The sequence below is a fragment of the Phymastichus coffea genome, unplaced genomic scaffold (assembly GCF_024137745.1).
Source record: "Phymastichus coffea isolate CEN01 unplaced genomic scaffold, Cenicafe_Pcof_1.1 PCOF00126, whole genome shotgun sequence".
NCBI lineage: Eukaryota > Metazoa > Arthropoda > Insecta > Hymenoptera > Eulophidae > Phymastichus > Phymastichus coffea.
Genome location: NW_026706937.1, coordinates 456247 through 482477, shown reverse-complemented (window position 1 = coordinate 482477; position 26231 = coordinate 456247). Strand labels below are relative to the sequence as shown.

The following is a 26231-nucleotide window of genomic DNA, read 5'->3' as shown; positions in this document are numbered from 1 at the left end:
CGAATATATAAGTAATTTATGCAACTAAATATTTTATTGTTTTTAATAAAAACTATTTTGGTTTTTAAGAAATATTTTATTGCGGGAATACAATATTTCATTATAACAAATGTCTCATTCATTCATCCAAGTGCGGCTTGTTATCAATTAACATAATATTTTATATACTTAGAGGTGCTCTTTATTGAAATTATGAAATGAATTTTGTGGAACAATTGCTCCAGTTTTTAATTTATGAAATATTTAATCAATTGTGTCAATTATTCAATTGATTTGAGTGCCTGTTGCATGAAAATACCAGCATATTTGCTTAAATTAAAGAATGATATGTCTCACTTAATATGCTATTTCATCGAAGAAACAAAGTCACATATGTCGAACGATTGTTTTCTTATGAAACGGACGAAATATTTAATCGAATATATTAATTATTCAATTGATTTGAGTGCCTGGTGCATGAAAATACCAGCATATTTGCTTAAATAAAAGAATGATATGTCTCCCTTAATATACTATTTTATAGAAGGAACAAAGTCGCGTATGTCGAACGATTGTTTTCTTATGAAACAGATGAAATATTTAATCGAATATATTAATTATTCAATTGATTTGAGTGCCTGGTGCATGAAAATACCAGCATATTTGCTTAAATAAAAGAATGATATGTCTCCCTTAATATACTATTTTATAGAAGGAACAAAGTCGCGTATGTCGAACGATTGTTTTCTTATGAAACAGATGAAATATTCAATTGAAAATACTAATATTCACCTAAACCAATTGGCCGATTCATGAAAGTACTGGTCTATTCATTTCGATTGAACTTTTGTATAGGTCCGTATTAGTTAAAATGTTGTATTGAAATTTCAATTTTTTCGAATCAATTCGATATTTTATTGAATTCAAGAATTATAATTGAATTAGGTGACTGTTTTATGAAACTACCAATATACTAATTCAAATTGAACTACATGAATAATCCACTTGATGGAATTTTCATTAAATTAATAAGGTCAGGATTATTTCATTTAAATTTTTCATTTAAGTCAAAAATATATTTTATTGAATCCAATTTATGATTTTCAGTTTAGACTATTTCCTTCTATAGATGACGAGCGTTGTGCTGAAACTGTGGTATTCAGGGTAATGAATTTTCTGAAAGAGATAATAATTGTTATTAACTAAAACCTTTATCAACTGCAACATTTACTTACCTTACAATACGTCTTATCTTACACAATCTTCTTAAGTGTACAATTATTATACCGAAGACACACTACACACATACTTAAGTACTAATTTACAAATATTCGCACGCTGATCGCAAACTTACTCTCTACGCTTAGGAGACTAAATAAAATTTCGGTCTTATATACGAACCGTCATCATAACCAGCCGCTTGCAAATCGAGTACGCCATCTAGTAATCATCCGTAAAGTATGAAATTGAAACAAATATTTAATTGAATCCGTTATTCATTCAATACTCTCATAGAAACAAACGTATTTTCTTTGAATAAATAATTCAAACATTGCAACGATGAAACATTGCGTAAACATCAATAAAATATTCGATCAGTTAAATGATGAATACCTCATCATTCAGTCGCGTAATGCCTACTATTTTTTTTTTAATTTAATATTTAATGTCAGCTGTGGAAAAAACTTTCATGTCGTGCAGTAAAATATTATATACACATATATAGAAATTGTTTGTAGCTACCAAATTCAATCAAATAGATTTAAATTTTTTATTTAAATTTTATTGCGCAAACTGAAAAGAAGATACAGTCATTGTACAGGAAAGTATTACACATAATAATAAATACAAATAAATACCTTATCTTATAATGTAAATTTAAAATTAAATTAGACAATTCTCAATTCCTTGTGGGGACATATCGCTTACCATCGCTCATTAAGTGATCGCATGTAGGTATGAAATCGGCAATGTCACTATGCTTAACAAATTGCCAACAATTTTGTTCAACAATTTCATAGGCATTGATGTGTGTATTATGAAAAACGTTATATAGTTTTTTACAGATAAATATTACCTCGTTTTTCGAAGTTATAATTATATGATAAATTTTACCTAATTTAACAATGACGTCACTATTAATATAAATTACGACTCCAGGTTTATATAAAGTACCATTTATGCGAACCCAATTTATAATTTTATAATTGTGACGTTGAACTATTTCTAGCAAAGTGTTATTGCATTTCTTAGAGTTTTTTAACATAGCGATTTCTCGATGGTCTTCAGACCCCACTTCAATACGCACTTCGAAACCTACGTTACATAATAACCTGTAAGAAAATTGCAACTGGTGCTTCAATGCAAGACTATACTCGGGGTTAACTCGCGATGTCATTGCCTTAGCAATATTTTTAAATATTTTATGTTTTCCTTCAAACCGGACTACTGTAAATTGAGTTAAAGGACCTAATACTTTCATTAAATATACGTAATGGATTATAATATGAAACTTGAATTTTAGTGACTCATTGAATAAACTCATGTATAGAGAGTGATGTTCTTCGATTACGCTTTCAAGCCGCTCGAGTATAGCATCATTAACAACTGGGGTGTTAATCAAATTACACATCTCTCTATGAAGCGAATAAAAATACCAAACTTTATCTTTTTGAGGAATCAAATCTGCTATTAAAATTCCAAAATACTCAATTATGAATATCATTTAATTTGCAGAACAGATTAATAATTTATTATGAACGCAACTCTCTGGTATTTCTGGCAGTATGTTACGGTCCTGCAAGCAAGTTTTATTTAAACAAGATATTCTAGCATTGATTATTTCTAAAGTGAAATATTTTTTTTCTTTAACGAAATATTGCAAAATTCGGCTAATAACGTAACGACAAACACCCTCGTACACATCGTGCATAATATCGACGCACGAGTTGCATATTACATGATAATATGGTATTTTATTAAAAATACATATTTCTTGTATTCCATTAGTGCAAGATTGAGAATCTTTTGCGTAGTTTTCACAATTTCTCAAAAGCGTAGGATCTGCTTTGGTTTGTTTTTTTCTGACTGTTTTATCAGCTATACAAATTCTACAGCAGTGGTTTGTTACAAATGATTTCGAAAATCCTAAAATAGTATTTGCTCCTAAATTATCGCTAACAACTTGGAAAATTACAAATCTAATTTTCTTACTACAATTATTCAGTGATATTCCTTCTCTAACTAAACAACTCAATTCGTTAATAACATGTCGGAAAACGGGCTCATTACCCAAATCTTTATGATTCAAGTAATTATGCAATTGTAATAAGAAAATATTTTCAAGTTGGCTAGAATATTCATCAAGTGTGCCGAGAATACTATAATAAACCCCTCCTATTTTTCGCAAGACTTTACGTGAGCCTATTACATTATTAATTTCGAAATCGTCTTGATATACCATTAGGGGTATAACGCTAGCGTCTGGGAATATTCTTTCTAATTTTTTATATAATCCGCCTGTAAATAATGAATCAAATGTTGGACTTTGTTTACATTTTTCTATATTTGATAATATCGAATCTAATACGCCCGGTAAATTGAAAAATTTTGTTAATACAGTTTTAATGGGTATTATTTGTACGTCATCATGTGCACGGCTATGTTTATATTTCCCTTTATTGGCTCGACTCTTTAGGTATGTTGTTATAGGAATACTTTTTGGCATAACCAACGTTCCTTGATTAACAAAATGTTTTAGTATAATATGTTCACTTTTAAATTTACTAAACGCATTTCGTATTAATGAGAGCTCTAGAGTCAGTTCTGGCATTTCCTTATATTTATTTTCTAGTTGTATTAATGGAGCTTCGTAAAATTTTGAAAAAGAGCATATCAAGTCCAAGACAGTTTGTCTATTCATTGTAGGTAGTGAAAAATATTTTGCTATCAACAAAGTCGATTTGCTCGCAATGATTTTAGAAAATTGTTCAAAATCCGGAGCTGACTCTTGTAAGCATTCATAAATCGAATTACAATATTTTTTTACATCAAATTCAAGCGCGGCAAACGTTTCTGGTAAACACTCAACATCGTCTGCGAAACGCATTTTATTACTATCATTAATAGATTTATTTTCAAAGTCATTGTGTGCTTGAATAGCGTGCTTTCTATAAACATATACGCGGCAAAATGTTTGCTTACAATTTTCATAAGGACACTGAACTTCGTTATACGTTTGCTGCTTGTGCTTGATATTTATGTGAGGTAGAAAGTCCGTTTCCGACTTTGATTTTTTACAGAATGGACATACAATCATTTTTGTGTATAATCTAATTTTTGTTAAGATCGTAAAACGAAAAATAGCGTTGCTTAAGAATTGTATAAAAAAACGTTAAAAACGAACATAGATCAGATTCTTTTACAAATATTAAAATTTAACTAATCCAAAGCTTACACTTTTATCAATGAGCAATTATAACTCGTCGGAGTATTGTGAGTCGCTCAGATCTTCATCATTATTTTGCTGTTGAACTTCTTGAAAAGAAACACTGTTTTGCAATGTATGTATTACATGCTCGGTATGGGAGTAAACTGTATCCCATTTTGTAAAGATCCCCAAAAACTTTTGAACAATTAGATACAAATGTTCACTTTCAATTGGATACTTTAAATGAAAAACATGAAAGCTTTTGAAACAAGCAATGAACGCTTCAAAAACGGTCGGAAAGTCGTATAAGACTTTGTCGATACATAAATAGCTGTGATCTATTTGATCAATCGTTTCGCCTACAACAATGATGTACGGCTGCAAAGTTTGTCTGTGGTTCACAGCAAAGTTCAATCTTTCTTTTTTTATTACAGTTATATCACCATCCGTCTACAGGAAAAAACCAATTAAATAAAAATTAGTTTTCAATAAATAATTGAAAACAATAAAACAATTCTACCTCTACAAGAAAGCAAAAAGCATACTATCAAAAAAAAAAAAAAAAAATTAATACTCACAACCGCATGCTGCATCATACTTTGTTTGCAGTCACCAATTGAAATTTTCCATGTTTTTACAGTACTCTTCTTACCATCTTTTTTACTATTATCAACTGTAATAATTTTTTTGACGGCAGTAGGTGGAATTAAATGTGATAATAATTGCAATTGGATAAAAAATTTTCCATCTAAAATGTAGTACAATATATTAATTTAGTAAATAAATATAAATAAAGTAAATAATTTAATATTATGGCTGCAAAATGTATGAGTACATTTAAAAAACTCACTGATACTCAAGTTCTCTTCCTCAAGTTTAGCCTTTAAATATTTAGCAGTTGTATCCTTCTGGTGTATAGGTTTTATTTTCAAGAGTCTGTTAAACATTCGCTGCCATACATCTTGATTCAAAACATTTGAGGTTAATTGTAAGTGATTGAAGTCTTGTTCGATTAAACAATATGCACTGGCTTGTTGCAAGATAGGATACTTTTCGAATACGTTGGTAACACTCTCATTTGATGACTGAGCTATTTCAAGTAAGCGATAATCAGCTGTGGTACCCCACTTCTTCAAAATTGTACCATTGATAGATGCACAATGATTATCTACTAGCCAATTTAAACTATTCTTTACTTCATCACCTGAAAAAAGAACAGATTCACACGTGAAAAATAAATCTATATGTCGCAAAAAGTTTTCAAAATATACTTCGTACTAGGTTCAAGAAGTTTATCGTTGTCATCATGAAGTGGTTCTTCGACAACATGTTCTTCTTCAGCATCGCTTTCATCAAAAGCTAAATATTTAGATGTCTGAGTATTCCTCCACTTAATTACCAACTTGCCCTTTGAAGGAATAGATCTGTTTTTGCAGTTGTCTTTTTTCTTGATAGGAGGAAGGTAATACGTAGATAAAATTTCAGAAGGAAAATAAGAAATAATAAATTTCCCTATGTTCTCTAACAATTCATTGTTTGCACTGTAAGTAGTAAATAAAAAATAATATTAGAATCTATATTATATATATATATATATATATTCATAATATTCACATAATAAGCATGGAAAATGATTTTTACCACTTTGTAAGAGTACGTAATTCTCTTATAATGATGTCAACAAGTTTGTTTCTGGCTGCAGTTGTCAGTTCTTTTTTCTTCTTGTATTGTTTTATAATGAGATCCCCTATTTCAGATTTCTTCAATATGTGTTCTACATCCTTCATTTTTTCAAGAACAACGATAGGGTCAAGGTTTTGGCAGACTTCTTCATTGGATGAGGTTTGTTCTTGCAAAGGCCGTCTTTTTGAAGTGCTGTTTTCGATACCAGTATCCTACCAGTTAAAAAAATTAATACTAATAATAAATAGCATTTATTGAATTAATATATTCCATACTTGCATTCACAAATTTAGTTTTAAAAAATTTAATTTTAATACAAATTTTAATAAAAAAAATATTGATTTAGTCAAATTAAATTTTGTGAATTAAAATTTATATTTCCGTTTCTGCATATTTAAATCAAGTAATATTTTTCTTTAATGATATCTAAATAAATTATTAAAATTTTAATAAATTAATCCGTAATACTGATCAAATGTCCGTTATTTCGATTACACTTTATCGTGATTCAATATGAAGGAATTCATGCATTCACTATGAAACAAAAATACACTTATTTAAATCAATGAAATATTGTATTGATGAAACCTGGACTGAGCATCAATAAAATATTTATTTCAATCAATAAATGCATATTAAATTACATTCTCTAAGGTGTTACAATATAAGAAATGATTATATTACATCAATTAAGCCAACAATTGCTGCAACCTTGCTATAGCACATATTGCAAAAGCTTGTATTATACTTTTTTTATAATAACGTTATAACAATGAAATCATTCATTAACTCACATCTATACACACATGACATTTTACCTCGGGTCGGTTCCTTTTGTTACTTTCGTCGTTTTCATCATTAAAAATGTTGGCGTTTTTTCTTAACAGCTTAGCACAATTAATTTTGAATTTCAGCTGGTCGCCTATCAGAGGTATTAAAGTTGATAGAATATTAGCATCCAATTCGGGCAGAAGGTCGATAGTTATTTTATTCTCTGAAAAAAAATCATTGAAATATGTACATAAACTATATTATATCTTTCTAGAATATTTGTCTTTGTCACGACATTCTGAGAACCACTATGCAGCCAAATTCCAAAACATACAAATACCGAACAACGCATCTCTTTCTAGCTGTTTCAAAAAACAAAACCCATCGGAACACTCACATTTTATTTCTTAGCACATTACAATGTTTAAAGCAATAATTGATGATTAAACGAACTTGCAAAGTGAAGTTCGATCACAATTATATGATTAAGCTTGTTGGAAGATAGTACCGCAAGCGAAATATAATTATAAATATGCAATGTTATCACATAAGTACGTAATCTATGAAAAAAAAGTTGACAAATTGATTACAAACTTTTTTCCATCAAGTCTTTGTCTATATATTTACCTCCTATATAACTTCTTTTACCACCGATAACAATCCGTAACACTAGTAATAATCATACGTTACCTTCAAATGCACCAATGTAGTCCGACAAATCCCAAGACTGCAACACGCGTTTTGTTTCATCGTCTGACATCTTTTTAACTGCACACGGCACTATTGACACTTTCTTGATATTATTGGCACTATTCACGAATTGCAAAGACGAAGGAGTAACTCAAAAGTAAAGAGAACGAGTCCAGACTGGTCAAGTAAAGACTCAAGACCGCTCGGCGCTCACCGCTGAGCCGCTGCAAGTGTGTTCGTTTTTTCGAGACGGCGAGCGGAGATGCCAACCTAATCGACGTTCAGTTTCGCGTCATATTCTAAATTTATAGCAAATTTTTTTGACAAATTTGGATGATTAATTAGCATTTCAACGCTGAAATCACAGTCATGAATGCTTGTCATAAAAAATATAATTTTCCCTACATTTTTTAATTACATATTACATATTGACGCATTTAACTCAATGACATATACACTATTGAATTTATGAATACATCTGAACTCGATACAAATGTAAACCAATTGAAATAATTAAATGATTTTATGAATACATCTGAACTCGATACAAATATAACCCAGTTGAATTAATTAAATAATTTAATCAAGATATTTATCTACTTATCTAATTTCATCGTTTTAAATATTATTAGCTAGTAGTTATAAACATTTGATTAGTTGCATTCATTTAAGCAACAAGTACAAGGGTAATATAATAATTAATGAATCTAAATAAATACTTTATTGATCATTATAAATATTAAATTGATTTGAAAAATCTTTTGTATTTAGACGGAATATCACTAATATTCTATTTTTATTGAGTTGATTGCATATGTCATCATTTGAATAATTTTTTTTGTAGATATTTCATGAAATTTATTAATAATAAAATAGTAAATGTAATTCCGATTTCGTGAAATCAATGAATCATTATAAAATAATAAATTACTTTTATAAATTTATTTGTAGGAATGCAATAAATATTTAATTGAAACATTACTCAAACACTATTAGAATGATTAAATATTTAATCAGCTCTATTAATAGTTTGGCTGAAATCCATGTATATTTTCAATATGGTTGTATTATTCATGCAATAACATATTTCATACATTGACACAATGAATTAGATGGTCAAATATATCTTGGACCGCAAAAAAATATTTTTTACCATTTAATTAAACATTCATTGGAGTCAATGAGATGCTTCACTCATTCTATTAAGCAACTCGTAGTTGTTATGAATTTATTGAAATGATCAAATAACATTATAAAGTGAATTAATTATTTCATAATTTCTATAAAGAATTTAGTCATCTAAACTTCGGCTATACAATGAAACCTATTTTATTGGTTATATACTTCCGTTTCATAGAAAAAAACAAATATTCATTAATTCGATGAAATGTGTAATTCATCTTTCATTTTATGAAATATTTACCCTTCCCAATAAAATTGTGACTGAATCAAAGAAGCTATTTTATGATTTCAACTGAGTAATGAAGGATGAAACAAGTTTTGTTGAATCAATCAAATCGTAACTGAATCAATTAATTTCTTTTCTCAGTGTACCAGGAAACAGAAGCACGATTAATCACATGTAAGATTTATAATTAAAAGTGCATATTGATTAACCGCAAAATGCATTCTATTTTCCACTGTAATGTATCCCGATGTTCTTAAAATTTACTTCCAGTTAATTTACTTCCAGTTTGAGTTATTCAAGCCGGACAAACGTCAGAAAGGTGAAGCTACAAATATCGCATGAAGATTCCGGCTCTAAAAATCGGAAAAACGCAGAGATATTACTTCTGAATGCGAAGCTTGTGAAAGAAATAATGTATGTTTAGCGTAACTAGTATACGATTTACTGGCATATTTCTAAACTGACGCGATTTCATAAATCCATCAAATTTCGCCACATTAAATATCGATTGATCTTGCACGTGTAAAAGCAATTTGAAAGTCCATTAAAATTGAATCTATAGCCTAGTTTTTTTTGAATTTTGAAAGACGCAAAAAGCAGATATAAATTTCGAACAAGAATCTCGAACCGAATAATTATTGCATAATTCAAAGGACTAAATCAGTACGCAGCGAGGGCGAGAAGTAAGGCATCGAGCAAGCGGGCGTTTCCCCTAACATAATAATGATCAAGATACTAATTCGGAGTTGTATACAGTCTGTACTCCGGAACGAAGGCAGCACCGACGCGACGTCAAGGGAAAAGGAACGGCCTCGTTGATTAAACATTCACCGCGTGTGTGCTATGTTGAACGTCGCGCTCATCACTGTAAATAAACTTTTGGCATCGTTATTTATAAATCGCTTGTCAATAAAACTGACGACGAGCAATCGCCCTGCAGAAATCGACATTGCTTTGGTCTTTAATGTCTCAATTGTAATCTAAGCTACATGGTTCCTCGAGACAAAGTATTCCACGCAGCAACGGAACATGCGATTCGCGTTATATTAGCTCTACTCCTCAGTCAGCTTCTACGTCGGATACAAAACTGACGCGTTTTCGTCGGCTTCACCTTTTCTCTTTCTTTCTGTAGAAGTCGTAAACTACGCTACTTCTTTCTTATTTCTTCCGTCGTTAGCATAGAAAATGACTGCTTTGAGAAAAGTAGAACGAGATCGCATTTGATGCGTATGGTCTTTTAATTACGTTAGTTTACAGAATGAGTATTTCCGAGGAAAAAATCTCTGAAAACGTTGAACGAAGTTGCCGTTGATAATTATTCCAAGTAGACAAGAAGTCAAACAACACGACTCAAATTTATCGTGCTTCTATGAAAGATATGTTTATTTTAGAATATAGATGATTGTCATATTTCGTACAAATAAAAATTAACAGTGCGCCCTGTAACGGTTTGTCAACTATTGCCACGTGTAACTGATGAACTGAATGCTCCTCAAATGAATAACGAATGGCACGTCTCGATAATTTCTGACCTGTCATAATAGAATACAAATCAAACGGTTAATGCTCAACGATCTTAAAAACGATTTCCTCGCTCGTGAAAATTTATGACGTGAAAACATAGTCAAGCCACAGCCCTGTGTCATAAATAATCTTTCGTCCCAAGCAATGCTATGTGTGGATTATTTATCTTAGAATATTGCGTGAACAAAGAGAAATTAGTCACTTCGATGAGCACTTGCATAAGGTTGCACTCGATTAGATATATTGGTAATACTATTGTCCTGTAAAATTTTCTCGTTTACTCAGCTTCATTTCGTGGTGTATCTGCACCCTTTGATGCAGGCTATAAAAGAGTTCACTCGTGATGAAGCTACGATTATTGCGAGCTCGCTAAACCTTGTAACGCATCGATTTGATGATTTGAATGACTCAAATCATATTCGCATGTGTACGTGGCAGTTCGTCACATGTGGGTCTGCCGCAATCCCAAAACTCGAGCATGCTATAAGACTCGAGCTACGGCAGCGCTCCTTCTTCTTTGCTCGGCCGCCACACACGAGGTAACAGGTCCGACCTGCGCGACGACGCTTCTCGCTGGACGAAGATCACCGTGAGCACGCCTCGTACATCAAGCCTCTCACGCTAGTCGACATCGTTCAAGAGATCAAATCAAGAACTGCGCCATTACCGAGTATTCTCCATCGAACATCTCGTCGTGCATTGGAGGTAACGACGCTTAGCCGGCCCGGACTATTTTCTTCGCCAGTGTCGAGCCACGCGGCGGCTGCGGATTTCAATATATATCCGTGTGTGGTACAAGAAAGCCGAGCATTGCGAGTTATTATTCTTCAATTACGAATCAAAGTAAGGAAATATTCGTTATAATCTCCGTAATTAGATTTGAATGTTGTTCGAACTTAGATATAACATAGATTTTATTTACGTGTGAATTGACAAAACCGTATATCTTGTTCGAGTGTTTGTTCTCTGGATTTTATTTAATATTCAACTATCAACTTGTAATTTATCGTCTAATTTAATGATACACTATTGAAGGTGGTATTGTCGAGTTAAGAATGAGGTATTTAGTTTATTGTGGTTGCAACCAATAAATATGATGTATTCATAATAACGATTTTGTCATTCTAGCGACCTTCCTCTTGTTATGCAATCCAGCTCAGCATTCATAGTCTCGCTCCTAATTTCTAGCCCGGCAAATTCATTTATTATATGACTTATTTCACATATGATCGACTATAATTAATAATAATTTTACAACTTTGTCTTGATAAGTTACAACGGGCAGCTGTTATTGGAGTAATTGTGCAAAAGTTAGGTCGTAATATTCTATACGTTAACTGTGATTTTAATGATTTGCTTGATTGCTGTATATTAGGTATAGTTTGTATTTTATGCATGCACATATAATTGTCAATCTTCACTTTCAACTGTCAATTGAATTAAAATAATACGGCCGTGTATCCTCTTGAAAAATACCTGAAAGTTATTTGAATCTCTTGAGAAGTGCCATTGACAGCAAGTTTCTTGGATAAGAAAAGGAAACCCAAAGAGTTTCCATTTGTGGTTATGTCCTAACAATATTAGTTTGAGGAACATGGGTTGTGGAGTTGGACGGCAGTTAAAGTTTTAACTAAGCGTAAGTACCGAAAGGTGGACGAGACATCTTCGGACTATGGATCGTCTGCCGAAACTCGGTTGTCTTCGAAGGGAGGGAAGAGCTAGGAAAAGTCTGTATCGCGGATATTGTTATGGATGTTAGTGGGAATAACCGATTTGTGATTGATAGTAATTTAATGCGTAAAAATCTTGTTTTCATCAGCTTTTATTTTTTGATGAAGGCGTTCTTTCATTAACGATATATTCACTGTTATAAGAACGGATTCCTGGACAAAAAAGGAATTTATAAGTTAAACATAATATTCGATGGAATGAAATTGGTATATTTACAATTTTTAGATAAAAGATAATATTGAATTCGCATGTAGAATCTTCTATTAGACTCAATAGACAAAATGACAGTTAAAATTAAACGGTTATATATAATCAAATATTTTCGATAATCTTTTCATATTTAATAATACACGAGTATCAGCTGTTTCATAACAAATTTTGAAATTTATTATCAAGGTAGGTAGTTTCTTAGCAATATATAGCTCTGTTGACTTTAATTGCGTTGTATGTATTGAGAGTATACAGCGCCTGCAAAACTAGGCCGGTGCTGATCAGCGAATTTCGACGATCCCAAGTTACGATGGAATGAAGCAGTTTGTATTCGACTACGCACAAAGCCTCAGTATTTTGAAACTGAAATTCATGTAAATATCAAAAAAACAAGCAGTGCCTTGTGAAAACTAATTTGATTGTTTGGGATAAAGGTATTTGGACGATAACAGGTACTATTTTGTCGTTATTGTTGACTGATACATTGAAACGAGAAATTACTTCCAAAGCTAATGAAATATGCGTGAAATCCGCAGCATGAAATAATTAAAAAGCAATTGATAATTCAAAATAAAAGAAAAAACCGATCGACTGGTAATGACATCAGCGAGTAACGGTATTGCGGCACTATTGCGCAATTGCTAAAGTGAATATGAAAAATAGATAAGAGCCGAGGGATAGAACGAAGAAAAAAAGTTCCGCAACTGCAGTCTCTCTCTCTCTTTCGCCGCTTCTTCGTGATTAACCTACTTAAGGTGGAAATAAGAGTTCGAGGTTTACTCATCTTACGTTCTTTTTCGGTCCTCTTCCAATATTTATGTCACGCTGACTCGGCGCTTCCCGTAATGCGTCCGTGAATTTTCGTCTATTTTATACGGAGCATGTGTACTCTGTGTGTATAATGATAGCGGAGCTCGAGATGTTTGTCGCGCGTTCAAAGTGATTGATGCGTCGGAAATTTTTCTCATTCACGCATTTTTTTTGCTCGCATGCGTGAAAAAGTACTTGACGATGACTCTTTTCATCCGCGTAATTTGCGAGTTATATTCTTTCTTATATTACGAGGCATGTCTCGGTGATTGAGTTGCCGCAATGAGGAAAAGAAGCAGCCACCTCGAGGAATCGATTCGATTATACATTTTCTAACTTGAAATCAGCACTGACTAAAATAAATGAATTTTACAAATTCATCGTTGCTTCAGCTTTTTCTGACATTTTCTTGATTACCATTCTGTATTTCGAATGTAATAGACAATTGCATTTAGGTCTTTCTCTACTGCTTAATAATTTCATTGAAACTTTGCGCGAATCTCGCGAGATTTCTGGGATCTGTTTCAACGGAGCGAAACTTTTTTTTTATTGATGCAGCTGCAGATATTTTCTTTCTTATACTTCATCCTATATTTATGTCTAATTAAAATTTCCGGTCGCGTACGGCAAATAACGCGACAGGAAAAAGTTCACTACAAGAAACTTGGTTAAAAGGGGATGCACTTAATATTCATACCTTGAATTATTTCATGCAATTGAATCACTACGGTATAGTTCCGTAATGAACAAGAATAAGTATTTTTGTATTTTGTATTGGTATGATAACATTTGGTGCACAATTTTATTGCTGAATATATGAAATTGAAAAATCAGCTTCTTCAGTATATCACATATATTCATCAAACGGAAGACGTACCGGAAATTAAGTCAGCTCGAGACGTATGCAGTTCAGGCAAATTTATTACTTTTGAGGCGCAAAGTCACTTACAGTTTGCTGGAGAAACTCGTTTCCCTGCACGAACAAGCGTAAAAGAAGACGGAATGAAGAATAAAAAAGTAAGTTGTAAGAAGGACCATCGAAAAGTTCGACGGACAGCAGGCTCTTGAAATATTAAATTCATGGTGATTAACAAACGAACTCACGTACTACTCGGACGAAGTGTCTTTCTGCGAAAATGAGAGTAAAGATTCGAAAAAAAATTATGAATGTAGAACTTTAAGTGCTCTAAAAGAACTATCAACTGAACTGTAGTAAATTAAAATTTTTAATTTCAAAGTAAAAAAATTCAGGTCCAGTCGGGCTTGTTGAATTTGAAATATTTGCATTAATGGTTAAACACAACTCATCTCACAAACTATATCCCGTTATTTCATCAACAGATAATAATTATAATGAATTGTGACGTGGGCTCGATAGCATTGTAAACTGAATTTTCGTCATAAATCGAAAAGCCTGTAATAATCATATCAGCTTGCGATTAATCCATCGGAAAAGTGTACCTTGATTTTACAGATAAGCTGTTACGCGCGCTCACCAAAATTTTGCTATCCCGGATGCAATTTCGGTTCTCTCGGGTAATGTCTAATGACCACTTTCTAAGCCACTTCATTTCACCTTCTCTATTATTCTCCTTGCCTCCGTACTATGTCGAAATGTTATAGCGAGTGCAAGCTAATTACGATACTCGCACTAACCGTTGATTGTCAAACATTCTCAACATTTCATCTTAAAACGTGTTCTGTGAATTTTGCAATTTCACATTCTTTCAGATAGTATAAACATTGTATTTTGAAAAAGCCTGAATTTCAATTATTAGAGAAATAATTAGTGATATAAGTTTTATATACTTCTAATATAGAACAAATTATGAAAAATTAATAATTACAGTTGACGACGTTGACAAAGAATTGAGCCATTATTTCAAACAGACGTTAATAGAACGAACATTAGCGTTAGTAGGTGGAAGACAAAAATTGTCGTCATCGCATTATTTATATACAAATGCGTTCAATCGTACGACTGCGCCCGACTATCGCCACGGCTACAATACTTATGCGCTGTGTATCTAATGCGTCCTTTCATTCACGCTTTTCCTTATCAAGCGTGAATATAGATCAGGCTGACAACTGTATTTTTATTGATATGACGACGAGATGGCCATCGTTGTTGGCAAATACTACTCCCAAGCGAGGAGGCACGTCTGCCTTATCTCATTTGCGCTTAGGCACGAACGCGACACGAGAGACGAGGGCGCCAGAAAAAAATTCACTATTAATACAAATGTCGTTGATTGTGAAATTTTTTTTATCCTCGATAGTACGACTGTATCTCTATTCGTACTATTTCTGACAGTATTCAAATGTTAATTTCAGTGTTATCTTTGTTTGCTTTAATTCGATTCGAGTGGCACTTAGAGGAAGGTATCTAATTAAATACAAGGTAAATAGAAATATCGTACATCGTGACAGTCATACTAACGATAGTAATGTTTACTTCGTTAAATGTTTTCTTTTCACTATTTTTTTACGCGAAATTTAAAATGTAACATTTTTGATTTCACAAATTTATTTGAAAGTTGATAAAGTATTCATCCAGATATATTTAACAAAATCGAATGATAAATAATAAAAGTGATTATTTGAAATTCCAATTGAGTCAATCAATAATGCACGACTCTAATTTATAATAAAAACGAGAGTGATTTCTCAGCCATACACAAATCAACGAGATCCATCATGTATGTAAGAGAAACAGCTAATTACCCAAGGTAACATTTCACAGTAAAAAAAGCAGACAAATAGAGTACCGCAGTTGTACCAGTACATCGCTGCGAATGCAAATATCATGGGAACAAAATATTTTCTGGGAAAAGGCAGGAGTAGAAGCAGCGGGGAATAGATTGAAAATTCCGGCAAGATTCTCGATGCATTCCATTTATCGGCATGTCGGGAGCTCAAAATCAGTGGCATCATCCCAGGTCGCCCTGATTTTGCAGCGTACATTGTTAATAACAATGTACTTCCGGCTCGTCAGTCTGATGAGCGTTACTCGGTGCGTTCTCGTGTGGGCTTCGCTCGCCTACATTGTTCTCCCGCCCATAGTCAATCGATACATACCGTCATTCTGCCAAAGCCGTCAATCCGCCGCGTACGATTGTATCGTGTAATAAATCTGCGGTTGGATGCTTTGCGGTTACATTTATTTGATTCGCGTAACCGACAAGTGTAACGTAGTTAATCTGCGGTGACGAAATATGACATCTTTTGTTGGCATTAGGCCAAATGAAATGTAAGAAAATGTATATGGTGCAAGTAAAAGTCAACTTACATTGGTAAAGCAAACATTGTTAATTTTACAAAAATTTGTGGCTCTTAGCATCCATTGGAAGGGAATCGACACGATGTATAAACACGTCTCTAGTTTGACATTAAATTTACGTTAGATAAAACTTTGGAGCTTTGTATTCCTTAAACAATAATTATTTATTTCATTTGAGTATATCTTTCTTAAATCTTTCATTAAATCTCTTTCCTCTGAACTTCACAATGTTAATAATATTTCTTTTATACATTGCCGACACAAAAGACCATTTCACAAAGTAAACTTCTTTTAATAATTCATTCAAGCGAAATATCTCCAGACGTAATTTATTTATCCAATTGTTACATCATTCTCTTTTCTGTCACTCTTTTATTCAAAGCTATTCTCTTAATTATGTCATCAATATGGGCGTCAGTAAGCAATGCCAGAAATAATAACTTTTGGACACTTACGTAAAGATACGGAAATGAACTAACGATATTTTGTTGATTTTGAATAAATCAATGAAACATTTTACCTTTTCATGGAATTTATGACTTAATTTAAAATTTCAGAAGAAATTCATTTTTGTCTGAGATATAGAGTAAAGTTAAAATTACGAGTGCAGAAAAATCAACCAACTACTTTCACAGTTATTTAGTTGAAAAAGAAATTACTTGTCCATTTTATAAGTTATTTTAGAAATAATTACAGTATAAAAAACATTTTTGTAGGAAAAAATTATTTTTGACCGTATCCACTTTCTAAGTTAATATCTGCAAAAAATAACTTTCTATACGTGACATGACATTACATTTACCATAAATTCATCGATAGCACTATTATATAAACATAGAAGCGTGGATAGCAGTTAAATTTCCTCGGTGAATTATCACTAGAGTTTACTAAACGATATTTCACGACAGCTGCCCAAGCTGATAGCAGATGTGTGTGTGTGCATGTAAGAAAGATTCGATGGAAAGTTTAAGCATCATAAATTTTCAGCATACACGTACACATATGGTACAGGTTACTTCATTATCGGACGCTCAGCTTTTTCTCTTCGTTGGAGAAAAAATTTTTCAACGGAAAAGTGTTATCATTTCTGCAAATGCTTCATAAAAGTATAATCACGTTCACTCGTAGAGAAGCTAAAACATTTCGTCTCCCTTTTCTACTCTCGATTTACTTTTACGCGTATGCTTGAATTTACATGAACATATATTATTATAGTTGTGCAGTGACAAAACTACAATTGCATGTTTGCTTGCATAAATTAATGTTGAATCATGAGAAAGATAATGTCCAATGCGTGCTAAACTGTCGATGCGCATGAAAAATGATTATCAGCCATGATAATCTTTAATCATTATAAAATAATTATCAAACGTGAGTACAAATAAATTAATATAGCAAGAATTAATTACATTAACATTTATTAATTTACTTGCAGTATTCATTTCAGTCAAAGTGAAATATTCATAATGTCCATTCAGAATAAATGTCAGTCCGTGCTAAGTTAATGTCTAAAGGCAAGCTATTCAAATTTTTGTTATTAAATGCAGAAAGTGGTAAAAAAAACCCTCAAGCATATAAAAAATTAAAATAAATTTCGCGTGCATATAAAGATTGACGTTTTAGTAAAATAAAGAATATTTACTTTTTAGCGGTGCTTGGGTGCTTGTACTTTATGCTCGCGTTGAATGACACATCGTAAACAGATTTAACGAGGATACGACAGAACTTTTGCAAAGTGTGGAAGCGCGTTGGCTTAAATAATAATGAAGAACTTTAACCAACGTTCAGTTCGACTGAGTTTTTCTTTTTTTTTTGTTTGAGGGATCAAATCCTGTTGATTGGTGATACATCAGTGGATTCCTTTCATTTTCGCAATGTAATAATTGTATGGATTACAAATAAGGTATTCAATAAAGTATTAAGCCTCTCTCAATCTTCGCTCTTACGACGGCTTCATATATATATGAAGTTTTACAAGAACACACCAACGTGAAACAGCAAGCTTTTGAATGGTTCTCAACTCGCTAACTGCTACGAACGATATACACCAGTCAATAAATTATTAGCTTTTCCTTTTCTTATCGGCTCGTTCTTCCTCGCTGCTATCCCATTATTTTATTAAGGTCACTTCAATCTATGCTATATATCGAATGGCCGAGCTCTATACTTTAAGTGACTATTGTATTTTTTATTTGTATCCACTCATCCCCATGAGACTTAGGACACAAGCACAATTGCAATACTCGATAAAAAAAGACTAAGGATTATACTAATATTTACTTGTATAAATCGTTGAGGATAGTAGTTTTTTTTTCTTAAATTTGATTCTTCAAATTCTTGAATTTCATAAATCGAAAACTGCATACATAAGTTAGTTTCGGAGAATTCAAATGTGACTGTATGTAGTAAATTTTCAATAAAATAGGTTGAATCGTATTGGGCTTTTAGAAGTTATACTAATATCACCTAAAAAAACAATCTCAGAAGAGTCGACGAAATGAAGTCTGCCGACCTAATTTTTTTCAAGTTTATGACGCGCGAAATAGAGAAAATGCACTTAGAAAAATCAACGCTCTTGAAGACAGAAATCAAGGTCTGCCGAGCCGAGTGAGAATGAGGGAGAGAGAGAGAGAGAGAGAGAGAGAGAGAGAGAGAGAATAAAAGACAAAAGAGAGAAAAGTAGAGCGCAAGGGAGCTACTTTCTTCATATTCCATTCTGCTTTTGTGCCTCTCTAGGGACTTGAACACGTGGTTGTCAGGATCTGCACACGAAAGAGAGAGAGAGAGAGAGAGAGAGAGAGAACTAAGATTCGAATAGCCGTACATCTTACGTCATATAATCTCGGCGCGCTCCATTGATTAAAGATGAGATCGATCGATAAAAATAAAATAATAAAACTTGCGTCGATGAGCTTATTGACCTTTTCCCATATATAACTTTAATCTTCTACTGATAGAATTTTTAATTTTATTTCTATTGAGCAGTTTTTGATTATCATTTCTGCCATCGACTTATACTGGATTATTCGACCATTTGAATGGAAAGTTAACAGCAAATTTCAATTTTTTTTCAGAATTTATATACATGATGGCTTAATTATCGTGATCGAACGAAAATAATAAAGCTATTTGTCGATTATACTCTACTTATCGAGGGGTTCGCTCATATCGATCATAGCAGTTGACATCAGTTACTTTGGTAACGTATGACAACTTTAAAACATTTTTCATCGGTTACAAAAGGAATAGATAATTTCATTTTTCATTAGGACTTTCTATAATTTTATGACCTTATTATTTTTTGTGATTCATTCAAAATTTTAATACATCAACTTATAAGTATGCGTAGTGTATTGAAATCTTCGGTGATTAATTAAAATAAATACGAGTTTCGAATTAGTAAAATGCGTTTGATTATCAGCGTTAGTTAAACACTGAGTAATAGATCATCTGGATTGGATAAAAAAAATCTCGTGTGGTTGGAGAAAAGAATCGCTGATACATAGGAAGAAATAAAATCTAATCTGAGCAACAAAAGAGAAAACAAGTCGAGCACGACGGTCGAGACTCTATGTGATCGCCATAAAATATGAAGAGCGATATTGGCGAGTTGGTCGAGCGGGAAAATAAGGAGGGAAGAGAAGGAGAAATTGCGCGCGCAAGCGAGCGGCGTGGGAAATCTCGGAGCGCTCACCAGGGCAAACAGAGAGAGTGGCCGCCCAACTTTTCTCGATTATTGCGCGGTCAGAAAGTTTTGTCTGTTTGAGGTGGTTTTCACGCAAATTGTTTTTGCCTTCTACTTTGCTATGAGTATTTCAAACTGTAAAGGCTATTCTTTTCAAATGGCTTTACTAAAAAACAGTATATGTATGATTTCTCAGATGCTTGTTTTTGCAATAGTATTGCACGCTATCAAAATAACGATTTTACGCGCTGCTGTTTGTATAGTGAATAACGATTTTTAGCAAACGCAAATATTCGTTCACCCAAATATTGATACAATTAAAATCGAACTATATATTGTTACGTAATTACTATTACGTAATACTCCGGTGTCCTAATATTGACTATTCATATATTTATTGTGATTGCCTTTTTCAAATAATGATTCAGTTTTTGTTTGCAATAAACTGAAATTTCGTTGAAAATAATTTGGCTTATTAAAACTCAAAGCTTTGTAAGCTTTCAAAATTGGACAATAAACGTATGAAAGAATTTTTTTAAATATGCGTGTGTAGTTAAATTTGAAAAAATATTAAAATTCAACAGTTATTTAGGTCAGCAAAACTAACAAACTTACCTCAATTAAAATTATGCCTGAATTGCGAACAATATGTTAAACTTTGGATTGCAGCGTTTAAACATCGTTAAATGTATTTTTATCTCCATCTGTAGTTATAACTGGTATAGTCGGGAAAGTTTTCTAACCGCAGTTTCATAAAAGTTTGCATGCAAGTTGAGCAATAAGATGTACACGTACTAAATGACATCAAGGAATTTTTAAAGAGATGGAAAACAGAGTAGCAATATTATTTTGTCAGCATGAAATTGAATCCTGAATAAGAAGGCAATATCCTAAACTTGATAAAGATGGGGAGACAATTAGATAGACAAAGATATGTTATTTTTTATAGGTTTTTACTGACTCTTTGGATATTATTTTTTGTAATTTTGTTTAAATGAATGAATATTACTCCTAGTAGAAACGATAATATTTATTTAACGCGCGATCGAATTAAATTACATCGATCTCCGTATGAATATTTACTTGGATATAAAAAACAAGTTTATTTTTAAAAATTAAAAATACATATACAACCAATGTGTTGCCTTTCTGTTTGACTTGCATCATTTGAAATATTAACACTTTCGAGAGGAGTAGCACTCTTGATTATTCAACTGGTATGTAACTACATAGGATTTCAGGCAAGATTTATTGTATATCATTTTGTGCGCAAAAATCAACGAGCTTGTGTTGAGTGTATAAATTAATAGATTTCTTTAACCTCTAAAAATTCAATAAATAACTTTTGCTTGTTTCAAATGTATAAAGAAACATTTTCAAATTCGATTTATATCATAGAAATGGTTTCCTTTTGTAGACTGAAATTTCATAGTAAAAGAAATGATTTTACGTTTTTAAGTATGTTATCTGCAATAACACATTATTAACTATTTGTAGATTTACAATAGGACTTAGGTGTGCATTTTACTAATGTAAGCACTTATAGCGTAGATTAATAATTTATGAAGATAGGCAACATGAGAGTGAGATGATTAATAGATTATTTAAATATGATGGTCGATTTTACAATATATAAATTTGCTTCCTCGCAAAAGTCAATTTATTTTCCATGAGTGAATAGTAAGTAGACTGATATCTAGGAATAGTATTTGAAAAAATTAATCTAATTGAACAATCGACCAATGCGTATTACGATATTTACGGAAATTTCTGAATGGAAATATTATAATCATGTCATCGAAGCGTGTAGCAGTACGTGCATAATACGCTAATAATTGCATGTACGTGTAATAGTTGATAATTATAATATTGATATTCCGTTAGTGGTACGATAGAACTGTATTGATGTTTATTCCGTGATTTCATTCCTAAATAGTAAATAAATAAAGGATGTTTTTGTAAAGATTTATTTGAAAAGCTGTATCTCATTGATTTTTAACAAGACAAATTATAAAAAAGTGAAAGCTAGGAAGATCAGTTCGTTATAGACACTGAACGTCATAAAAAACGACATTTAATAATTAAAAAATAATAATTTACTCACCAATAAATGTCAGTCACAAAGAATAAAAGACGGCGCACTGAAACACCACAACGTTTTAAGAGAGTATTAAAAACAAATAAGCAACAAGCGCGCGGAGTAAGTAGTAGAGCTCGAGGAATCATGCGACAACGACGGCGAAGCGTCTCGGCGTTAACACTAAGCGGCACTGTCGCGCGACTGCCTGCTATACCCTCGGCGTTAGAGCACGTTGCTGCCGCCGCCGAAGCTGCGTACTTGCGCGCGCGCAGATACATTTTCTCACCAAGAGGGGTTCAATCGACATCGAGTGTTGGTGCCGTATTTTCCCTCGCGAGTCTTTTATTTTCACGGGGCTGTACACTCTGATATGTTTGTGTTGGCGTGAAAGGTCATATTTCTGATACATTGTATCACGAATACAGGATAGTCAGGAGCATTCGATTCTTTAAATATGCTTGTTGTTGCGTAATTCATGCTTTTGTAAATTATTTAGGACTACAATATGATATTCGAGAATTCAATACTTGTTATTGATATTGTTTTTCGTCCCGACAGCTCGTAAGCAACTAGCTTTGAAAATATCACGTTCGATTACCTTTTTATAGAACTTTATCTTTCGAAGAAAAAAAATTAGAAATACACTGTAGTTATAAATTTTTATAGGGTATAAATGTATGGTAATAAGAATAAAAACGGCTCTGTAAGTCACATGTATTACATGGTCAGAATTAAAAGAAACCAGAACGCCACGTGCGACAACACATCAATCAACCAGTTGATCGTAAAAATCGAACATGTTAACGCACGAAATGTTACCCCAGAGATAATAATTCGTTATATAAAGTACGTGTGTCCAGCTGAGCGTAGAGTTGCATTACACGGGTAAACATTCTACTTGACAATAACACGAAGAACACGAAAGGCGCCGTTCAAACATTGACACACGCAAGTGGGCACGCGGGTACTTTGAATATATTGGATGTAGTGGCTGTCAAGCTTAAAGCTTTCTTTGAAGTGCAAGGCAAGCTGCCGCTGTAATTACATTTTCATGAAGCTACTTATTGTGTGTGCCAATTTAAACATCGTTCAAGCATTCAGCGGGAACGCTTTATCAGTCGACAACTTGACTACTTCGAGCTCGCGACTGTATTATGTTATCGCAAATTGCACAGCAATGCCATGTTATTTGGTTAGCGGAGATAAGCCACCGTAATGTTCACCATTGTTCTAATACCGAGTCGGTCGATAAGATTTTAACGCTTCGTTGTGGAAAATGTCGGAGGGACGGATCGCGCCGCTGATAATTAAAAACTTCCTTTCGAAGTTAGAAATCTATCAAAGCACCATCTTCTTGCTGACCATTTTAAGGCACGAATAATTGAGTCCTCTCCTGCTCCACGACAAACTACGCACGCATGCGACGGAGATGCAACAGACACGCCAGACACGCGCACACGCACACACATCAAAGGACCACACGAGATTGAATATGCCTCTCGTTATTGCCAGTACCAGCACGTTAGCTGGCCGACTGTAATGTACAAGTGGGCTCGTACAGAAGAGACGTTTATCCGATTTGTCCTCTTAGATGTACATATGTGTCTATTTACAATGGCACGTGCTTTGGCTGCGCGACGACGCGACGCGAGGCCATTTCGCCTTGAGCTTTTGTGTTGTTGCTCTTTTATTTTTTGGAAATATTGAGGGTTATAGTTTATTGCCTCGCGCGAAGACTATTTTTATCTTTACGTGATATGTTTCGTATTGAACGTGATGGTTGTGGGGAATGCTGCAATTTTTGACCATCAGACCTTTGACTGACTAATTTATAGCTGTGGGAGCGGTTTATTTCTTTTCATTTTGAATGAAAAATAAAAATGATTATAGTTTTACTAACCATGCATTCAACTTTCGTGCAGCGGAATATCATCGCGGACAAACGTTAAGCGCGTTTTTCAATATAACTCACCGTCCAGCTGAAATTCAAAAGCCAACCAATTTAAAGCTTATATTTGCCAGCTGACTGCTTCAGAAACTTGTTTTATCCAGATTACTTCACTGTATAAACCTTGTACTCAAATAAAATTGCTGAAGGGCACACATCCTGATAAAAATGCAATCTATAACTTTGCAATTCATTAATGTGTAACTTTCAGCCACATTCTTTGATAATCTGCCGGGAACAACAAAACCTGAGCAATATTGGATTTTATACAGGCCATGCATGCAGAGTATAATGTTCAATATACGCTCGACACGAATAAGTGATTCCAGTCGTATGACTTTTTTACTCTTATTTCCCTCGGTGGGGGGGGGGGGGGGGTAAACGTCTACACGAAGGCTAAAATCACTTTCACGCCCTGTGGTGTTACCAAAAGTATAGTGCTGTTATCCGCAGTTCCTTTTTTATCGCATATTACGTGTAAAAGTAATTTCGGGTGTATTTAGCTCAATATTTCAAATATTAATATTCCGTACGTATTCCAGGATGTGGCCTCTTTTTATTTACTTGCGAGAATTCGCGCAATATATCTCGTTTTATACCAAATTCCTACGTGTAGAACACATCATGCTTATATTCTTGAAAATGCTCTAAATTTTTATCACGGTACGACGGCAGCTGAGCCTTTTGTCAAAAACGTATCTCCGCATATGTAGGTTCATATGCACGAGAAGTACTGATGTACGTAATCGTACGAAAGACCTTTGCATTCTTCATGAAGCGTGACAAAAATAAAAAGACAAAATTTTGCATTATATTCCCCGAATGCACTTTTTTTTCTTCCCCCGCGAAATCCTCGCGAGGTTAGTGTTTCGAAGGATTGATGAAATTAAATGAACGGAATCGAACATTTTATTTCTTGTAATTTTATAGTAGTCTTAACAAGTTTGTTCCTGGCAGCGGCGTTGCTTAATGTACGCAAAAATTAGATGACTTTTTATAATAACATAAAATTTATGAAAAAATAAAAAATCTTAAAGAAAATTAGAGTTGCTTGAAAATCTAAGTTTTACGAAAAGCAATCTCAAGTTCAATTTTGAAAAAGTTATACCTAAAAGTTCGTTTTCATAAAAGAAAATATAAAAAATCTATGGTACAGAAATTTGTATATATTTAATAAAACATGACACGTACTTTCGTGTATCATAGGGCTTGCGATACAGATAAAAATATAGTAAATTGATTTGCATTTTATCTTAAACTTCTGTTAATTAATTGTAGCTTTTTTATTTTTTAATTAAATGTTATTATTTGTTCAAAGTAAAAAGCAGCTGAAAAAGGTTTTTCATGAAAAAATACAGGTTAGTGCAGCATTGCTGATTCAATTAAGAGGGATAAATCGAGCAAATATAACGAACGGGAGCTAAGGCCAATCGGATTGCAAGCTTCAACTCATGAATCTGAAAGTGAAATTTCTGCAGCTCGCTGATAGTACTCGGCATGGGCGATTCGTCTTAGTAAGTGTATGTGCCTTAATTGCCGGGACACTTGGGATTACCACTAGAAGTTGTGACTCTGTGGAATTGATCTTGTTGCTTCGTCCGTCAAATCGCGATTAATCTTGCACTAAGTAGATCGGCAGTAATAGAGAAAATATCACTAGAGTTCATGTTACAGACAACTATTAAAGAATGACAACAAAAACTGAATCGTGTCATTTGAAAAATGCGCGGAAAAGCCAAGGCGTTCTTGTGCGGAAAAGCTAAGAGAAAGGATGGCTCACGGAAAAAGAGAAAATTAACGATAAGGAAACAACAGGTTGAGTCAGTAACGAGGTGAATTGTTTTCAATTCGTTCGTTCGTGAAGCGTGAAAATTAATATACTTGATATTTTTGTGATGTCAATGTCCATGGCAATGCCTATTCCCAATAGCCATGCTGATGAGTCCGGCGAGCAAATGTGAAACGAAACTTTCGACTTTCCCGTTCTAATCATAATAAGTTTG

General features: G+C 33.1%; 1 protein-coding gene across 2 annotated transcripts in view; it reads right to left on the bottom strand.

The window, feature by feature from the left end:
* Nucleotides 1-22459, bottom strand: part of LOC131671466 (GTP-binding protein Di-Ras2) — a 79384-nt gene extending 56925 nt beyond the window's left edge. For both annotated transcript variants that reach the window (XM_058947906.1, XM_058947907.1), the window contains exon 1: nt 22305-22459. The gene's annotated coding sequence lies outside the window, so the exon portion shown is untranslated. The remainder of the gene's footprint in view (nt 1-22304) is intronic.
* Nucleotides 22460-26231: the final 3772 nt, after the last annotated feature.